This window comes from Leptodactylus fuscus, chromosome 4, assembly GCF_031893055.1.
Source record: "Leptodactylus fuscus isolate aLepFus1 chromosome 4, aLepFus1.hap2, whole genome shotgun sequence".
Classification (NCBI taxonomy): domain Eukaryota; kingdom Metazoa; phylum Chordata; class Amphibia; order Anura; family Leptodactylidae; genus Leptodactylus; species Leptodactylus fuscus.
Window position 1 is genome coordinate 176,596,674 of NC_134268.1, and position 8,694 is coordinate 176,605,367.

The 8,694-nt window shown below is 37.6% G+C and overlaps 1 protein-coding gene across 2 annotated transcripts in view; it reads right to left on the reverse strand.

The window, feature by feature from the left end:
• The window catches only part of CREB5 (cAMP responsive element binding protein 5), a 333,659-nt gene extending 326,435 nt beyond the window's left edge, over positions 1 to 7,224 (reverse strand). For both annotated transcript variants that reach the window (XM_075271448.1, XM_075271449.1), the window contains exon 1: positions 7,035 to 7,224. The gene's annotated coding sequence lies outside the window, so the exon portion shown is untranslated. The remainder of the gene's footprint in view (positions 1 to 7,034) is intronic.
• Positions 7,225 to 8,694: the final 1,470 nt, after the last annotated feature.

Consider the following 8,694-nt stretch of genomic DNA (forward strand, 5'->3'; position numbering starts at 1 on the left):
CTTATGCATTGCATAAAGCAAAACTTTTTAAATACCAGGGTGCGACCCTCTATGACCGTGAAGAGGTTAACTGGCAGATTTATGATGCTGACTTTACCTAATGAGCTGTTTAATTTATAGTCGAAAAGACTGCAACCGATGCAGCGCTGAGCCCCAGTAACAAATTATACCACTAACAGCTGAATTATGTAGATTGCGACAGTAACCAAGGCCACACATTAACCCACCCACTTCCGAATACTATCGCAAGGCAGAAAAAGAACAGTATCTAACGTTCCATCGATCGTCTTCAAGGTATATGCAAATAACTCGCACAAGAGTAATATAAACCTATACAGCAAAACTAATCCCGATAGCACCAGGCCAATGGAGAGGAACAGAGTTTGCAAAGGAGAGAGCAGAGAAAACTCAAACCAGACACAAGCGCACAAAAACCACATGAAGACATAAATTTAATCAGCACGGGGTTAAGAGCTAATTATAGGGTTAAAGATTTCTAAACATAAGCAGGCATTAATGATATCGCGAGGCGGCCCAATCAGATTTTATAGAATTAATAGAAAACATTCTTGCTATTGCGTTGGGAAAGCGGTTTTGGGGTCATGTTTGCATGAGAAGTTTAGAACTTGCAAATACATTAAAGGGATGCGTAATAATACATGGAGCACAACAAGCAATAAGCAGAACTTTCTCTGCGCTGTACAGCTATATGTGCAGGTGAATGCTGTCTGTATACCGGTCGGGTATAGTACATAGTATACACTATCAGTTTTATGCAATACACCGAAAAGTTAGACTGTGATATATAGTAGATAGCCATGTACAGTTATATGGCCTGACTCTCTACAGTACAATACAGTATATATTACTAAAATATCTACAATATGCACTCCTATATTAATCTATATTAAGCATTAGAGCAAACGTGTATGTACAGAATATCAATATTATCTTCATTGAATAATTCAGAATAATGCAGGTTGGGCCCACTGAAGGTTACAAGACAGACCAGACTACAGTATAGTGAATGTGCTTGTCACCTCACAGGACACATTACATGGGTCATTTCTCTGTATAAACTGATCAGTTCTCATGAACGACCCTGCGATCGGTTACAGCTGCAAATATACTCCCTGCATCTGATCCGGCCTGTTTGTATATTCATTTTTCCAAGTAAGGCATATACAAATGACTACTCTCTGAAAATGCACCGCTCCCCTGAACATTAACCAACAGGAATTATTTATTGGGATACACTAGAACAGTACTTGGGTGAGACACATGATCACCTAACACTGTATCACTTACTGCATGTGCCTGAATCAGCAAGAGTCCATATCGCAAGACACTTCATAGCAACCTGGGATTTCAGGACACTATGAAAGTATGTTCCTTAGTTTATACCTGTCTAGTAGTGCTTCAAGACAAACAAAAACATAATAAATAATTATATATATATATATATATATATATATATATATATATATATACTTTTTTATATATATAATTAATAGTTTACGTGTTATTTACTAATATATATATATATATATATATATATATATATATATTTATTTAAATCTTCATATTACCCATAACGCCATTCATATCAAGATATATCAAGGCAAGTGAGAAGGTCTTAAGGCCACATCTGTATGTAAAGACCTATATTTATAAATAAGCGCAGCACATAGTACAGTACAGTAAGTCCTCTTACAAAATGTTATGGCCATACAAATGAGTCACACCCATATGAATACACAGGATACATTTGGACACCTATCTCTGTATCCAAAGGGGACCTATAAATCCTACCCGCTGACACAGGTCAATACAATATAGGCCAGATTCCTAGCCAACATGAGGAGCATAAGTACAAGCCTCTCCTTTCCCGATTCTATGTGCTTTTTATCCCCCCCAAAAAACATCAAAATTTGCCAATGTGAACAAGACCAAAGAATGCCAAGTTTTTACATTAGATAGTATGACTGATTATGTTGAGCTGATAACCAACACAGTACTGATCACAGTAGTGGCTCTTGAGCCTGTGTTATGTGGCTCACCTATAGTATAGGATCGTATATATGATCTTAGTACCATATATAGAGCCACTGACAATACTATAGACACGGCATATCCACAGGACAAGGACAGTTTACATAATATAATACCAACAAGTCTAATTTCTAAATTAAACATTTTCTGCAAATTTTATGATTTTGAGTTTTTCCATATTTAATAAGATAACGTATTTGACTTGAATGTGGCTAACCAAACACCACGTTACGTTGAATGTTGCAAGGTGTAAAAATCCATAGACTTTTCTTTACACGGTTTTTCTAATAATTTCGTATCCAGAATAAGGCCATATTATATATAGGTTACATTTACATTTTTCGTATATTTTAAAGCATATTTTTTCATTTTAAATCAATATTTTTTTTTTTAAACATCACGATTTTAAAGTATTTTTGCAGTACATTTAGACTTTGTGTGTCATATACAATCCATGAAAATATTCTGCATTTACCTATTAAGTAGACCAGTAAGTCTTAGACCTAAAACTCCCAATCTAAAGTCCATACGTGCAATGAGACAAATATGTAATTCAGTATTCCGTTTCATATTTCAGTATGAGCTGTAAGGACAGTCAGGAATATCTGATAGAATTGTGTCCTTCGTAAACTACACAATAGATCTATCATATATTTCTACCCCTGTATACAATTTTCTATGCACATGAGACGACTTGGAAATTTCAAAGTGACTGCAGTTTTACGTTACGTTATGATACTGGATTTTCCATTGACCAATAAGCTGGTATGTTAAAGGCACATGGAAAATTCGCCTACAAACCTGTTTTACTGTTTGGCCTACTACAGAATCGGCTCTGTAAGCGCTGAAGGTTATCAAACAAGCATTCATATGACTGGCTCGAAAGCCCATACTGTGATTTTTAACCAGCCGTGAGATTGCGCCACCTAGTAACACAGTTGTGTTCCTGCCTGAGAATTGTGAGATTAATACAGTACCGGGTTTTCCATTAGAAGTGTTATAACCTATTACGGTATAAAGCCATCTCAGGCATACACATACATACATACGTAAACCTATATACGTGTGGATTGGCACATTTTACTTTTTAGTGCACCGGCCAAGTATGCTAGTGAATGTAAATTTATGACCCTTGGGTTCATTCATTACTCTTTTCCCCTATTATTTCAAAGATGGAGGTAACCTGCAAAGTTTCTATAGATAGACCTAACAAAATATCCTAGTTGTTCATAAAACCATATCCAGGTTTAACACTTTGCAGTGTGGTGCACAATAAGGGCGCAGTTCTCAAATGCACCACTATAACTTGGTCTCCCCAACTTCTGAGGCCTATAAACCTAAATCTATATATCACATTCACATATAATAAGCAAATCTTACAGTATAACATAAAGAAATTATCATTTTTCCACAAACAAGAATTACATCATAATAAACCTATTGGGCTCATTCACATTACAGAGCATTGATTAGTAAGGGATATTCAGTTTGCTTTTGTGTAAAATCAGTAAACTAGTAGTGGTTTCCTAGGGGTTAATTAGAACATTAACAATATTTTGTCCTACGTACCATCTAAGCCTATAGATATCAATTAGCTAAACCATCAGCCCCAGAAGTGACTATCAGGTCAGAGCATTGGGCCAACAAAGGTTAAGGAGCTATAATATAACAAGGAAGAGCTAATTCTCTGATGCATTACCCTGGACGGCTTCTAATAATACGGTTAATCACTTATCATTAATCAAACACTCCGGCGAGGCTTTATATGTCATATATACATAGCTACTGGTGTACAATACAGATCACTAATATATCAGAGCTACTAAGGAAGGATCCAAAAGCACTGTATAGGCTCCAAGCAGAATATCAACTATTGCTAGATTTTATGTATGTGTGTATATGCAACTTTCATTGTCTATTACCAATTGAAAAACATGTATCTATGTATTGTAATATCTATCTATCTATCTATCTATCTATCTATCTATCTATCTATCTATCTATCTATCTATCTATCTACCCTGTCTATCTAATCACCTATTATCTATCAAATCACCTATTACTGATTATCTGTCTACCATAATTATCTATATCTATCTATCTATCTATCTACTACTAATTATTATTTATCCTTCAATCTATATACTAATATCTATCTATCTATCAATCAGTATATTATCTCTCTATCTAATATTTATCTACTGTATCTTTGTTCTATCTATCCATCCATCCATCCATCCATCCACCTTATATTTACCTCTCTGTCCTTTTATATCAATACTGTTTAATGAAGATTAATTTCTACCATTGCTTGAAAACTCCTTTACCTTCCAGTATCCTTTTAAAGCACATTTCCACCACAATATCTTCCTAAAATTCTGACGCCACAATATACATATCAGGCCATAATTCACTTTGCTTAAACAACTAAAATTTCAATTTTGCATTATCAAAAATCTGCAAAAACAAATCCAGAAATTGATTGGTAAATGGTCGCTCTTATCCCCACATATAGCAAACAAGGAACACAAAGTCATATTGAGACACTGAGTTATTGCTGGGCTACTAATACACGTACACGTCAAACAGCAGGACAAAGTTTGAGTTTTCTAGAGAGATGCTTAACTCTTCATCTTTCTTGTTACTAACTAAATGGCTTACATAACAGTTTTCTAATGCTACATGTGTCATAGATTACGGTTACAAGATGTTACTATACATCTATAAGTTTACAAGATGTTATATTATGTAATGCAGAAATATGTATATGCAAGCAAGCACGTATCCCACTTGCTGCTGTAAATATACACAGGTGCAAAGAATATATATATATATATATATATATATATATATAATCTACAAACGTATCTATCTATCTATCTATCTATCTATCTATCTATCCATAATGTCTGTCTATATATATGTGTGTGTGTGTATATATATATATATATATATATATATATATATATATATTTATATACATTTAGTATAAATTTATAGAAGTTGCAATACTGTATGCAAAATTTAGTAGTATCAAGTACAAATAATACTTTTTTGGTATTTTATCATGATGCCTCATCCCCAATAATCTACGACAATCCCTACATCCACGACATACTCTAAAAACATTAATATTAACTCATGTATTTCTTGCTTTACCAGCGAGCCTCACGTCTTCCTTAATATCCCCGCTAACTCGTTCTCATTAATTTTATTAATGCCAGTCTTGGTTGATCTCCCTTCTATCCTGGTGACCCTACAGACCTTTATGAACCCCCCTTTTCTTCTCACGCTTTCTATCCCATTCATGTTTTTGGTGGGTGGGGAGGTAAAAGGAAGATCAAGGGTTTAGGTACATGAGTTTTTAACGTAATGAAGAGCCTCTTGTCTTTTAACCTTTGCTTGGGGTCAGGCAGTGAAGTTAGTGGACACATGAAAGGTGGTATTTTAATGACAGGTCTTTATTAAGGCGGTCTTGGTTGGTACGGCCTTAAGGAACTCGCAGGAACTTGAGATTAGGTCATTGTTATGGGTGAAATTAATTATGCATCTTTATAATTATTGGTAATTATAATGCGAGAGTACTGGCCCCATCAATTCATCCATCAACCAATATGGCCAGCACTCGTCTGGTGACAGCCACCAACTCTGTCACTAAATCTAAATTCCCACCAAGACACAATTCACATGGCATTAAAACTCTCAGTATTGCACAAAGCAAAGATGTCCAGTGTGTTTAGCCAGTGTTTATCTGGGAGGCAGACTGCACTGTCAGCATATCTAACCCCTGAACCCTTCACTATCTGAAGCTGTTAATCATACTCTTCCTAGGCTGCCGAATGATGTCATGGCCCAATGTCCAGCATTATTCCCAGGGATGTCTGCGAGCAAAACATACAAATACTGACACCTAACAACCAAATACGCACAAAACACACTCCAACGCAGTCAGCAGAACTCATCGTCATATAACGTGGAGGAGGATTGGGGTGGCCAGTAGTAGAATAAAAGTGTTAAAAGAGTAAGTTAACACATATACATATATATATATATATATATATATATATATATATATATATATATATATATATAGTGATCCATAAACTGAACTAAATAAAACAGCATTGGACAGAAGTAGCAGAGCCGAGTTTGTCAGATGTAGCAGTGTACATAAATCTACTGCTTTATGCAACCAATACATTATAAATGAACAAATTCAGCACTGCTACATCTTAAAGACATGGTAGGAGATGTCATTTCTAAATAAATTAATTATTTCGAAAAATCTCAATAATAAAGTCAGCATTTTTATAAATTATTATATAACTTTCTTACGCCATGAGATCACTTCTAGTATAATTTGATATTCTGGAGACTATTGCGCCCCAAAGTATTTACTAAAGTATGCCGTGACACGTATTGGCGTCTTCTCCTAATATCAGCGCCCTGATCCCTGTCACTGTTGGCGTGACAACACTGGAACAATGCAGGGGTTATCTGTCCCTTATTTATTGTATTATTTTTCTGGCAGTGAAGTGCATTGTCTTCTAGGTTGGGGATGGCACCAGCATATTAATGACTTGCTAATGGCATAACTGTAGTCTTAGATCAGCTGAGATACAAAGAGGAAAGTTTTACAAAACTTTCCCTCCCAGCAAACTTGGTGACAAAAAGTGAATGGCACTTGAGCTGTCACCTTGTCCTGGGCTGGCGGTATTGCGGATGAGCAGCACACACCTCCATCCACCTGCCTGTCACTGTCATCCACAAGTCAATGGACTTAACCCTTACAGAACCACAGGACACTTCATTAGTTGTCACAGCAGGTGACAGATCTGACATCCTAAGCACTAAGAGTATATAAAATACAAGGAATCGTGTCTAGATCTCCTGTCCCTTTAAATGCACCATCTAATTCATTGACAGGTATATAATGTATATAATGCAGAGATATAAAATATATATATATATTGTCAACTTACCCAACAAGTGTAGAAATCAGCAAGTACAGGAGGACTGTGGGCTCTTGTTTGTTTGGGGCTTGTGATAAGGAGATGGAAGTGTCTTGGCTCCGCAGCTCTCAGGTAAGAAGTGCTAGAACTTTATTTGGCTGCAGCATGTACAGGGCAAAGACTTGGAGCAGCAGCTAACTCTTCACAGACTGCTTAAAGACTCTCGGCTTCTTTCTGGAGTGGGCAGTGACTTTCCCCCTGCATCACACATACACACACACTTTTAAAGACACAGTGCCATGTACTACAAAAGAACCACGTTGGACTGAGGGAAGATTACAATACGTTCTATTTAGAGCAGCATTACATCATCCCCTGGTGACGTCACGTGGGATTCCTGAACTTCTAAATCATAGCAGGGAGCGGGGGTGTGGCCGGGGGCTGGAAGGCACGCCCCCTGGAGGCTGGTGGAGGCCGCTCAGCTGTAGCTCAGCTGCTGGGGGCCTGGGGATGTGGGAGGCCGCCTGTCACACCAGGCCCGGGGAGCCGCCGACACGGGCTCTTACTGGACGCTTCCTCCCTGGGCCACGGGAAGTTTCTTACGTCCCGTAGTTCACGGCTGGACATGCTGGGACTTGTAGTGACACAATAGTATGCAGGGAGGAAGGAAGGCGAGGATTCTGTTATAGCCGACCGGGGCATGCTGGGGCTTGTAGTACTACACCGAGTAATGTGAGAGTTGTAGTTACACCTCAGCATGCAGAAGCCGAGAAAGCTGTAGTGTTGGCTTAGCAGTGTATGCTTGGACTTGTAGTACTACACTATGGAATAAGGAAGGCTATAGTACTGTAATAGCTGAGCAGTGTATGCTTGGACTTGTAGTACTACACTATGGAATAAGGAAGGCTATAGTACTGTAATAGCTGAGCAGTGTATGCTTGGACTTGTAGTACTACACTATGGAATAAGGAAGGCTATAGTACTGTAATAGCTGAGCAGTGTATGCTTGGACTTGTAGTACTACAGCATGGAATAAGGAAGGCTATAGTACTGTAATAGCTGAGCAGTGTATGCTTGGACTTGTAGTACTACAGTATGGAATAAGGAAGGCTATAGTACTGTAATAGCTGAGCAGTGTATGCTTGGACTTGTAGTACTACACTATGGAATAAGGAAGGCTATAGTACTGTAATAGCTGAGCAGTGTATGCTTGGACTTGTAGTACTACAGCATAGAATAAGGAAGGCTATAGTACTGTAATAGCTGAGCAGTGTATGCTTGGACTTGTAGTACTACAGCATGGAATAAGGAAGGCTATAGTACTGTAATAGCTGAGCAGTGTATGCTTGGACTTGTAGTACTACAGCATAGAATAAGGAAGGCTATAGTACTGTAATAGCTGAGCAGTGTATGCTTGGACTTGTAGTACTACAGCATGGAATAAGGAAGGCTATAGTACTGTAATAGCTGAGCAGTGTATGCTTGGACTTGTAGTACTACAGCATGGAATAAGGAAGGCTATAGTACTGTAATAGCTGAGCAGTGTATGCTTGGACTTGTAGTACTACAGCATGGAATAAGGAAGGCTATAGTACTGTAATAGCTCAGCAGTGTATGCTTGGACTTGTAGTACTACAGTATGGAATAAGGAAGGCTATAGTACTGTAATAGCTGAGCAGTGTATGCTTGG